Source organism: Bombina bombina, chromosome 9, assembly GCF_027579735.1.
Source record: "Bombina bombina isolate aBomBom1 chromosome 9, aBomBom1.pri, whole genome shotgun sequence".
Lineage (NCBI taxonomy): Eukaryota > Metazoa > Chordata > Amphibia > Anura > Bombinatoridae > Bombina > Bombina bombina.
In genome coordinates, this window is record NC_069507.1 from 12421960 (window position 1) to 12434459 (window position 12500).

The 12500-nt window shown below is 43.4% G+C and overlaps 1 protein-coding gene across 1 annotated transcript in view; it reads left to right on the plus strand.

The window, feature by feature from the left end:
* The window catches only part of TLL2 (tolloid like 2), a 610754-nt gene that overhangs the window by 475722 nt on the left and 122532 nt on the right, over positions 1–12500 (plus strand). The gene's annotated exons all lie outside the window — the stretch shown is intronic.

The window sequence follows — 12500 nt, forward strand, 5'->3', positions numbered from 1 at the left end:
ACTAACTAATGCCTGTGATAAGCATAAGACTATCCTAGTTACTAATTAATGCTGGGATAAGCATAAGATTATCCTATATAATAATTAATGCTGAACTAAGCATAAGACTATCATACATACTAATTAATGCCTGGGATAAGCATAAGACTACCCTACGAACAATATAAGTTGATACTTTTCTTATCTGCCGCCAATATCTATGTTTCTATGTACATTGAAAATTGCCAAAAAATGGCTTTGCCATAAGTGAAGATAACCACTGATCCATAATTATTTTTGCTGCAGAAGTTAACAGTTGCCATTCGTGATCCACATCTGTATTTAGGCTTTAAAGACATATGTGGACCTTTTTAAGAAATGAAGTGCACATAGTTCTTATATGGGAACTGTAAAGTTTGCAGCAAAAAATAATTGATTGGTGGTTATTTATTTCCTATGACATGGAGAGTCCATGATGCCATTCCAATTACTAGTGGGATATTCAACTCCTAGCCAGCAGGAGGAGGCAAAAGCCCCCCCCAGCAAAAGCGGTTTAGTGTAACTTCCCTTACGCATAACCCCCAGTCATTCTCTTTGCCTCTGTCAATGGAGTCTGTGCAAAGTTGGTGTCTGAAGAAATGAATCCTTTTATGTTTACTTTTACCTGCAAACAAGTATTGGGGTCTAGCTGTGTCCACGTCAATCTCTTGAGTAAGAGTATTGGTGGCTTTTAGCAGTTAAAAGGCGGCAAGGAAGTCTTTGCTTTTAACACTTTGCTGCCCCTTTGCAGAAAGCCAGAGTTGGTTACTCGGTTCTTTCTTTTCTACAGGTCCCTGTTAGCGGTCAAGTGAGGCTTTCAGACCTGCAGCTGCTGTACCTGCTCAACAGCAGAAGATTCCCTGGAGGGGAAGTCCTGTTACATATTTTTATTTCGCTGCATAAGAAATAGCATGGAAAGGACTAAGATGCAGGGTCAGGGATTTTGCCGCTCCATTACTGGGCTATTTTAAGGACAAGCCCAGGACTTATGGTGTGTGGGGAATAGGTGTCATGACGACATTAATTTTCCGTCCGTCCTATCCCTTTGTGGTTTGTTATTTTGGACAATTTGTGTCTGCACATATTTGCAGCCTGCTTATAATCTTAGCCGAATGAGAAAATTCTGTTGGCTATATAAATTGTAGCAGTGCGCTCAGTTTCTGAGATCCGTTTTCATGGAAATGAATGCTATCTCTATGGGATCTCTTATGAAGAGAAGGGGATTAGAGTGGTTATTTTTGTGGCTCTATTTAACAACCTTTTTATTCTCTATGCGGTACCTCTGTGAAGAGGTTTAACCACAGGCTCAGATAAGGTTTCTGTTTTTAGCACCATTTTTAACGCCTTAACATGTAAACTATGAGCACTTGAGTCGTCTCCTTAACGGAGTATTCAGTGCGTTATTTATCTGAGTGTATTTTAAAGTGGTCTAAGGCGCCAGACTCTAGGAATTTCCCACAATTGGGTATTTTAGAAATCTTTCTTCTAAGATGGAAGGCTGTTTTTATTTACCCCAATATTATTTGTATCTGTGTTCATTGTTTATTTTTGTTTGTGTTCACATAATTCCACAATGAGGGGACTAAGTTTACTGATCATATCAATCAGAAATATATAAATGCAAATTTAATTTTTTCATTTTTTTCCGGAAAATAATTAGATTTTTCTAATATCGGCCGCCATCTGGTGGCAGATAAGGAAACTGCATGCTCTACTTTATGACGCATAGTCTAGAGTCCTCATATGATATATTCACATACACCTAGTTTATGAGTTTTGCTTCGTGTTTTAACGCTGAAAAAATGGCCATTTCAGCATTGAAACAGCAACGCAGCCAAACCTCACTGTGCAAGTTAAGGTGAACGGCCTTCTGTCTAATAGATTTTCTATCAGAAATGGTATAATACAAGGCTGCCCTCTCTCGCCGCTACTTTTCGCCATAGCAATAGAGGTCCTGGCACAGAGGGTCCCGGAGGACATACAAATGTCAGGGATACCCACTAAATCCGGCGAACACAAATTGGCACTATACGAGGACGATGTCCTACTAACATTGACCAATGTTGACAGTTCACTCACCAAAACCCTGACCACCTTTAGGGATTACGGACAACTCTCTAACTTTCACCTCAACATAACAAAATCAGAGCTAATAAATATCACATGCCACCCAGACGAACTAGACACGGCACTGCGGGGTTGCCCCCTGAGATTACAAAAAGATAAAATTAAGTATCTGGGAATATATCTCTCCCCAGACCCTCAGGTCATATTTCAAGAAAATTATAAAGCTTTGGAACACACTCTAGTTGCCGACTTGTCCAGCTGAAAAAACAAGTCAATCTCATAGGTGGGGAGAATCAATGTAGTAAAAATGAACGTACTCCCCAGATTGCTGTACCTACTTCAAACTACACCCATCCCTCTCCCAGTTAACTACCTACATAAGCTACAAAACATTATGGAACAATACATATGGGGGGGAGTTAGACCTAGAGTAACCAGGAAAACACTCTACCTACCAAGGGATAAAGGAGGCCTTTGAGTACCAAACATCCAAATTTACAAAGAAGCGATTACACTACACAGACTTATTGATTGGTGCTTCGATGACCCTAATAAAATGTGGGTACAACTGGACTGTGACATTTTTGGCACAAAAAATGCAGGCCTGGGGGCCTGGACCCCAGAGAAAGACAGACCAGCAGTGACAACAACATACAAATTGTTTGTCAACTTCTACACAACATGGGACAGGATTACCCACACCACGGCGAACATATCTTCAAAACACTCCCTGCTGACACCTGTATACCAGAACACCACAGTGATGTGGAATCGATCAGAGAAAGATGCAGACCACAACGGAGATATCATACAAAGAATGGCAACCTTCCAAATCACCAAAACAATCTCAATACCTACAAGGGTGCAGGCGTCCAGCTACAAGTTTTTGTCAAGGTGGCATCTTAACCCTAGTAGATTAAAATGTATATACAAACACGCCTCGGGCAAACGCTGGAGAGACTGTGGGGAAGATGGAACGCCAACACTCATCTGGTGGGACTGCCCTAAACTAGACAACTACTGGGTGGGAATACTCAACCACATAGAATACACTTTAGGGAAACCACTGAAAAACAGCTCAAAAATCCTGTTATATCACTTCCTAAGCTTGCTAGCAAAGCGAACAAAGTCTTGCTGCTGGTCATGCTGAACAGCGCTAAGTTACTAATTCCTAAACACTGGAAGTCCTGAATAGCTCCTACTATAGAAGAATGGCAAAGACAAGTGGATACACTGATACAACTAGAAAGATACCATCACATTAAACAGGGAACAACAGACACACACAAACTTATGCTAGAACAGTGGACTAAAAGCAAGCAGCGCCCAGAGTAAGCTGCACATTTCAGTAGCACAAACATAGTGATCTAGTTGATGGCTAGTGTTTTATACCATGCTGAGAGGCTCATTCTATCTTGATATATCAACCCATAGGTGTTCTGAGAACCATGTATGTTATTCCTGATTCCATTACCAATGTATACCACATTGCATGAGCTAAAACGAATGTCCAGCAGACGGCATAAGCCACCATGTTGAGATGTTTATAATGGACACTTCACTACTAATGTATAAAGCTCTGTAAAATGCAGAGTTTTGGCAATGCACTGTATCTTGCGAAGCACAATGTCTTGAATATTTTGTACAACTTACTATTTTTTTTTTATAAAATACAGCCTTTTAGCCTGTAACGCATCATCAGTCCCGCACTCGAAAAAATGACGTTTTTGCATGGGATTTCCATAGCGCTGCCATCACAAGTTTTGCGTTGAGGCTAAAAAGCTTGCGTTACACCCTATAACGACATGATCGGTACGTACTGCAATGCAAGACCAGTAGTTATGAGTTTTATGCAACAAAATTGTTACACAAAACTCATAACTAAAGTGTTACAAAGTACACTAACAGCCATAAACTACCTATTAACCCCTAAACAGAGGCCCTCCCGCATCACAAACACTATATTAAAGTTATTAACCCCTTATCGTTTCAGTTTTTTTAATATGTTGAAAACGCTAGAAGACAGGGTCACAGTGTGGCTCCTTCTGTCTTTACAGAATTATAGGTTAATATCTCCTGAGGGGGACTACTGAACAGTGGGGATTAATCAAATGTGATTCTTTGATTTTATTCTACTTTGTGTGAGATTTTATTGGGCTCATAGGCTGTTTGTTATGTGGCTGGAACGCACAGATTTTTACTTTCACTTTGAGTGGTGCGCAGCTTGTAGCTTGGCACGCTTTTTCTCATAGGGGAGGTCCTGCCTTGCACACCATGTGACCGGGAGTGGTCTCACTTTCATTTCCTCTTTCCTGACCGAGCTGGCTGTCGGAGAAGACGCTATTTCTCTCTATTGTCTGGGTCTAGGAGTTGGTGAGTGCCCCAACAATTGGGAGTATAAAGGTGCCATTTTTGAGAAATAAAGATTGTTTATTTTCTGTGTCCTGCTGTTATTAGCTTAAGCTATGGAGGATTCTGATATATTAGAGGGTACTCCCTTTGTTCCAAATAGTAATACCTGTTTATATTGTGAGGAGGCTTTGGTATAATCAAAACAAGGAGAAAGGACTGCACAACCAGACCGGACCGGATACACATCCCATGTCCCACACGGCCCAGCTTTGGTTGCTAACGCACTCACATAAAGCTACCATATAAACAGAGTGACAGGCAGTTAACCCCAGGCCTGCCTGGGTGCAAATCCATAGGGTGAATTACAAAAACTACACTACAACACACATTTAGAAAAGTCCAGCACTCACTTACAAGCTCTCAGCTAGGATTAAAAGCAAAACTGGAAGAGTTAGTTACTGCATTTGGCCAAATGGGACAAGCTCAGGTACGCCCGCCCTCTCAATTATGTTCCACATGCCTTGACAATGTTATTTGGTCAAAGAAGGTTAACCACTAAGCCGTCTACCTCTGAGGACTCACCATCCTGTGAGGTGCATAACCAGCATTCCTCTCCTTCTACACACGCAGCTTCCCATAGCACACTTAATCCTCCATCTGAAGGGAGCCTTTTACTGCTATATTTTACTGCGCAGTTACAAACGGCTGTGTCTGTGGCCTTCAGTGCTTTTCCTTGCCCTGCTAAATGCAAGGGAAAGGTGAAACATAGCTCTCCTGCTCCGGGGTCATCATGTGATTTATTGGATTTTACTGCTCCATTTCAGTTATCTGAGGATGAGTTGCACTCTGAGGCTTCAGAGGATGAACTTTCTGGGACAGAGTCTGCTGCTTCTAAGCCTCCTGCTGCGGAGGAACCAGCCTTTAGAGTTGTGGGGTTCCGTCCCTAAGGTGGATGGCACTAATTCCACGCTTGAAAAACGCACTACTATCCCACTTGAGGATAGCTCGTCGCTCAGAGAGCCGATGGACAAAAAGATGGAAATTTTTCTAAGAAAAATGTTTCAACATACAGGATATTTATTTCAACCAGCAGCGGCTGTTGCCGCGGTTGCTGGAGCAGCTACCTACTGGTGCGACTCATCGGATTTAATCGAGGTGGAGGGTCCCTTTGACGTTATCCAGGAAAGAATTAAAGCCTTGAGAATTTCTAATTCTTTTATCTGTGATGCAAACATGCAGATTATTCGCCTAAATGCTAAGGCTAAGTCCAGACTTCTTTCTCTCCACTTTATGGGAAATATTTTATTTGGTCCAGGCCTGGACTCCATTATCTCCATGGTTGCAGGGGGCAAGGGTGCCTTCCTACCGCAAGATAAAAAGAACAAGTCTAGGGGACAAGTTTCTAATTTTCGTTCTGATAAATCCCAACGACAGCAGTCCTCCGCTAAGCCCGAGCAAACCAAGAGTACAGTACTTGGAAGCCGGCTCAGTCCTGGAATAAATCCAAGCAGAGCAAGAAGCCCACCGAGACTAAATCGGCATGAAGGGGCAGCCCCCAATCCTGCTCTGGATCGTGTAGGGGGCAGACTGTTGCTCTTTTCTGACGATTGGTTCAGGGACGTTCAGGATCCATAAGCTAAGCTCAGGGATACAAGATAGGTTTCAAGTCTCATCCACCCAAGGACAGATTTCTCCTCTCACTCCTGTCTTACAGAGGGAAGCCTTTCTGGGGTGTGTGCAGGATCTGTCCTCCTTAGGAGTCATTGTCCCGGTGCCTATCGCAGAAAGAGTTTTGGGATACTATTTAAACCTTTTTGTGCTCCCAAATAAGGAGGGAACTTTCCGCCCGATTCTGGACCTAAAGTACTTAAACTAATTTCTAAATGTCCACTCGTACAAGATGGAGATAAGGCCTATCCTTCCCTTAGTTCAGGAAGGACAGTTCATGACCACTATAGATCTGAAGGATGCTTACCTTCACGTTCCAATCCACAAGGACCAGTTCCTAAGGTTTGCATTCCTGGACCAGCACTTCCAGTTGCTAGAACCCGGGGTATAGCAGTAGCTCCCTACTTTGACGATATTCTGGAACAAGCATCTTTTCATCTGGCGGAGGACCATTCGGAATCTTTCTTCTTCGATCTCATGGATGGAAGATAAACCTAGAAAATAGTTCTCTTATTCCAAGCACCAGGGTGGAATTCCCGGGTATTATAATAGACTCCATATCTATGAGGATATTTCTAACAGACCAGAGACGTTGCAAGCTAGCTTCGGCAGGTCTTGCCCTCTGGACCTCCTTAAGTCCCTTTGTGGCTCAGTGTATGGAGGTGATTGGTCTCATGGTGTCCAGCATGGACATCATTCCCTTTGCCAGGTTCTGTCTCAGACCGCTGCAACTGTGCATGCTGAAGCAGTGGAACGGCGATCATTCGGATCTGTCTCAACAGATTTCTCTGGACAACCAGTCAAGAGAATCGCTCTCTTGGTGGCTCTGTCCAGATCATCTGTCTCGAGGGACATCCTTCTTAAGACCATCCTGGGAGATTGTGACTATGGACGCAAGTCTATCAGGATGGGGAGCTGTTTGGGGTTCCAAGAAGGCACAGGGCCTGTGGACTCAGGAGGAATACTCTCTCCCGATCAACATTCTGGAATCTTCAAGCTCTGAAGGCTTGGCCCCTTCTGGGTTCGTCCCAGTTTATCAGATTCCAATCAGACAATATAAGCTTGGTGGCTTACTTCAACCATCAGGGTGGAACGAGAAGTTCCCTAGCAATGAGGGAAGTATCTTGGATTCTGGAGTGGGCGGAGGCCCACAGCTGTTTGCTGTCAGCGATCCACATTCCGGGTGTGGACAATTGGGAAGCATATTTTCTCAGCAGACAAGCCTTTAATCCGGGGGAATGGTCTCTCCATCCTGAAGTGTTTATGGAGATATGCAAGAGGTGGGGGACGCCGGAGAAAGATCTCATGGTGTCCCGTCTCAATACCAAGCTACCCAGATATGGGTTGAGGTCCAGAAATCCTCAGGCGGAGCTAATTGATGCATTAGCAGTTCCTTGGAGGTTCAGTCTAATTTACCTTTTCCCGCCGTTACCACTCCTTCCTCGTGTAGTAGCCTGCATCAAGCAGGAGCAGGCATCCGTAATTCTGATTGCTCCATCGTGGCCGCAAAGGATGTGGTTCACGGATCTGGTGGGGATGTCATCATCTCCTCAGTGGAAGTTACCATGTCACAGGGATCTGCTGGAATAAGGTCCTTTTGGTTATCAAAATCTAGATTCTCTGAGGCTGACTGCGTGGAGATTGAATGCTTAGTCCTAGCCAAGAGAGGTTTTTCTGAGAGAGTTATTGATATTCTCATTCAAGTTCGTAAACCAGTTACTCGTCGCATCTATCATAAGGTGTGGAGAACCTACTTATTCTGGTGTGAAAAGCGGGATTTTCCTGGCATAAGGTTAAGGTTGCCAGGATCCTATCGTTTCTCCAGGATGCACTGGAGAAGGGCCTTTCTGCCAGTTCCTTGAGGAGACAGATTTCGCCCCAGTCTGTTTTACTGCACAAGAGGCTCGCAGAGCTTCCAGATGTACAGTCCTTTGTTAAGGCTCTGACTAGGATCAGACCTGTGTTTAGATTTAATGCTCCTCCTTGGAGTCTAAATCTTGTTCTTAAGGTTTTGCATCGGGCTTTCTTATGAGCCTATGTATGAAGTTGACATTAAATTGTTGTCCCGGAAGGTTCTTTTTCTACTAGCTATTGCTTCTGTGCGCAGAGTATCTGAGATTGCTGCCTTGCAATGTGAGCCCCCTTATTTGGTGTTCCATTCTGATAAGGCTGTCCTACGTACTAAGTTAGGTTTTCTTCCTAAGGTCGTGTCAGACCGCAACATCAGTCAAGGGACTATGGTTCCTTCCTTGTGTCCCAATCCTCCTCCTTCAAAGGAACGTTTGCTTCATAATTTGTACGTGGTTCGTGTCCTGAAGTTCTATCTTCAGGCTAATAAGGATTTTAGACAAACTTCTTCCTTGTTTGTTGTCTATTCCGGGAAGCGTAAGGGTCAGAAGGTCTCTTCGGCTTCCTTATCTTTTTGGTTAAGGAGTGTTATCCGCTTAGCTTATGAGACAGCGGGACATAAACCTCCTCAGAGCAGTGGCTTTCTCTTTGGCTTTTAAGAACAAGACCTCTATGGATCAGATTTGTAAGGCGGCTACTTGGTTCTCCTTACATACTTTTTCTAAATTTTACAAGTTTGATGTTTTTGCTTTGGCTGAAGCAGCTTTCGGGAGAAAGGTTTTGCAGGCTGTGGTGCCCTCAGATTAGGGTCCCCCTCTCTTTTTGTCCCTCCCGTTATCATTCAGTGTCCTCTAGAGCTTTGGTATTGTTTTTCCAACAGTAAGGAATGATGCCGTAGACTCTCCTTATATTAAGAAGGAAAACATAAATTATGCTTACCAGATAATTTAATTTCCTTCTGTATAAGGAGAGTCCACGGCCCCCGTCCATGTTTTCTGATGGGCGGCCCTCTAAATAATGTTTTTCTTCTGGCACCATTTATACCCTGATATTTCTCCTACTGTTCCTTGTTCTCTCGGCAGAATGACTGGGTAATGGGGGAAGTGGGAGAGGTATTTACGCCTTTGGCTGGGGTGTCTTTGCCTCCTCCTGGTGGCCAGGTTCAGTATTTCCCAACAGTAAGGAATGATGCCGTGGACTCTCCTTATATATGGAGAACCTACTTATTCTGGTGTGAAGAGCGTGGATTTTCCTGGCATAAGGTTAAGGTTGCCAGGATCCTTTCGCTTAGTCCTAGCCAAGAGAGGTTTTTCTGAGAGTTATTGATATTCTCATACCTTTTCCCGCCGTTACCACATCTTCCTCGTGTAGTAGCCCGCATCAAGCAGGAGCAGGCATCAGTGATTCTGATTGCTTTTCAGGATGTATTCTCCTGATAAATTCTGAGTTTTTTTACTGTATTTGCCGCCATCGGGTGGCAACTATCTGCTAATCATGCTCCTAAGGAAATAGGAGCTGAGTTCTTGTTTAAAATAAAGCACATTTCTAAATACTTACAGTTTACTTTTCAGAATGTATTTCTTGATAAATTCTGTATTTTCCTGTATTTGCTGCCATCTGGTGACAGCGCTGTTATAATTTGCTCTTTTAAGGTGCAATTTTCTTCTCTTTTTTTATGTTATGTGTATACAGTCTATTTTCAATCTCTTTCCGAATTGCGATTGACGCGCTGTTAGATTATCATTTTTTATTATGTTTATGTACTCTTTTGATTCTGATAGGTTTCCTTTTAAGTATAACCTATGTTGTCTAATGAATATTATTCATGTCCTATTGAAGTCTTTATGAATGTCTGTGACATCATATTTCGTCTGAGTTTTAATATACATTGTTACACTTTTGTGTGAGAGACTTCAGTGTTGGCTGAAGGATTATGGCAAAAGGTTCTAAAGGACTTTTCTCTTTTAATAGCCGCTCACAGGACTTTCGCTCTTCTGTTATTTAGGTGCGGAGTTTAGTGAGTCTATGTAAAGCCCTCTGAGGGTGCTGGATTAGAGAATCAGACTGGGAACTAGGATTCCCAGGTTCATATACAGGCGCAGCTGTCATGAGCTTTATTACAAGGATCCCGGATAGCTTAGTCGGTTGAGCATTAGATTTTGATCTGAGGGTCTGAGGTTCAAGTCCTTGTTTGGGAGATCGCTTTAAATTTGGTTCAGGCATCATCTTTTCTCCTAGCAAGATCTCATACAGAGATGTTGCTGTCTTTTCTACGTTTCCACAGGTGGAAGGTGATTCTGGAAAGGTGTTTTCTAGTTCCATCTACAAAAGTGTGTTTTCTAGGGACAATCATAGATTCCCTGTTCATGCAGATTTCCTGATGGAGGTCAGAAATTTCACACTTCTTGCTTCCTGCTTTTCCCTCCAGTCTGGCTTAATGCATGGAGGTGATTGGTCTGATGGTGGCTTCCATGGACATCATTCCTTTTGCTTGGTTCCATCTGTGACGGCTATAACTTTACATGCTCCGCCAATGGAACAGAGACCTTTCTGATTTATCTCAGAGGATAAATCTAACAAAAGATTCTGTCTCGTGGTGGTGTCTCAGGGCACCTGCTTTCTGAGACCTTCATGGGAGTTTGTGACTACGGACGCCAGCCTGTCAGGCTTGGGAGTGGTCTGGGGTCTTTTGAAGGCTCAGAGTCTGTGGTCTTGGGAAGAGTCCTTTCTTCCCATAAACATCTTGGAGTTGAGAGCTGTCTTCAATCACCGTGGCCTCAACTGTCTTTAGTCCGGTTTCTCAGTTCCAGTTGGACAACATCACCTCAGTGGTTTACATCAACTACAAGGGAGGGACTCAGAGTTCCTTAGCCATGAAAGAAGTCACTCACATTCTGCAGTGGGCGGAAGCCCACGATTGTCTTCTATCTGCCATCCAAATTCCAGGAGGGGACAACTGGGAGGCAGATTTTCTGAGTAGACAGACTTTTCATCCCGGGGAGTGGGCTCTCCACTCGGAAGTGTTCTCTCAGATAACCCTCCTAATGGGTTCCAGAGTTGGATCTGATGGCTTCCCACCAACACGCCAAGTTTCCAAAGTACAGTTCAATGCCAAGATATCCTCAGGCTGTTCTGATAGATGCTCTAGCGGTTCCTTGGAGGTTTTTCTCGGGCTTAACTGTTTCCTTCATTTGCTCTCCTTCCACGAGTCATTGCTCGTTTCAAACAGGGGAGAGCATCAGTGATCTGAATAGCTCCTGCATTGCCTCGCAGGATATGATTTGCGGATCTGGTAAGGATGTCATCTCTACCTCCTAGGAGGTTACCTCAGAGGAAGGACCTTCTAATTCAGTGTCCTTTCCTCCATCCCAACCTAAATTCTCTGAAGCTGACTGCTTGGAGATTGAACGCCTAATTCTGTCTAGACATGTTTTTTCTAAAGCAGTCATTGAAACCATGATTCAGGCTCGAAAGCCTGTTACCCACATGATTTACCATAAGATATGGCCTAAATATCTCTTATTGGGGTGAATCTGAGTTCTCATGGAGCCGGTCGAGGATTCCTCAGATTTTGTCTTTTCTGCAGGATGGCCTGGAGAAGGGTTTATTGGCCAGTACCCTAAAAGGTCAGATTTCTGCGTTATCTATCCTTTTGCTCTAACGTCTGGCAGATTTCCCAGATGTTCAAGTTTTTGTACAGGCCCTGGTTAGAATCAGGCCTGTGTTTAAACCTGTGGCTCCCTGTGGGGCCTTAATTTCGTTCTTAAAGTTTTCCAGCAGGCTCCGTTTGAGCCAATGCATGTTGTTGATTCTCCTGAAAGGTTTTGTTTCTGGTTGCTATTTCTTCCGCTTGCAGAGTGTTTGAACTTTCAGCTTTGCAGTGTGATTCCTCGTACCTTAATTTTCATGCTTGTAAGTCGGTTCAATATTGGGCTTTCTCCCTAAGGTAGTATCGGATCGAAACATCAATCATGAAATGGTTGTTTCTCCTTTATGTCCTAATCCTTCTTCTCAAAAGGAACGTCTTTTGCATAACTTAGATGTTGTGCGGACTCTTAAATTTTACTTACAAGGATTTTTGGCAATCTTCTGCCCTGTTTGTTGTTTTCTCTGGAAAACGTAAGGGTCAGAAGGCTACTTCTACTTTCCTGTCTTTCTGGTTGTGAAGTTTGATTCGTTTGGCTTATGAGACTGCTGGACAGCAGACTCCTGAGAGAATTACGGCTCATTCCACTAGGGCCATCTCCTCGTCTTGGGCTTTCAAAAATGAAGCATCTGTGGAACAGATTTGCAAGGCGGCAACATGGTCCTCTCTGCATACTTTTTCCAATTTCTACAAATTTAATACTTTTTCCTTGGCCGAGGTTTCTTGAAAGGTTCTTCAAGCGGTAGTGCCTTTGTTATAGGTCCTCCTGCCTTGTTCTCCCTCCCTGTTCATTCTGTGTCTTTTAGCGTGGGTAATGGTTCCCACTAGTAATTGTAATGACATTGTGGACTCTCCATGTCATTGGAAAGAAAACAAAATGTATGCTTACCTGATAAATTTC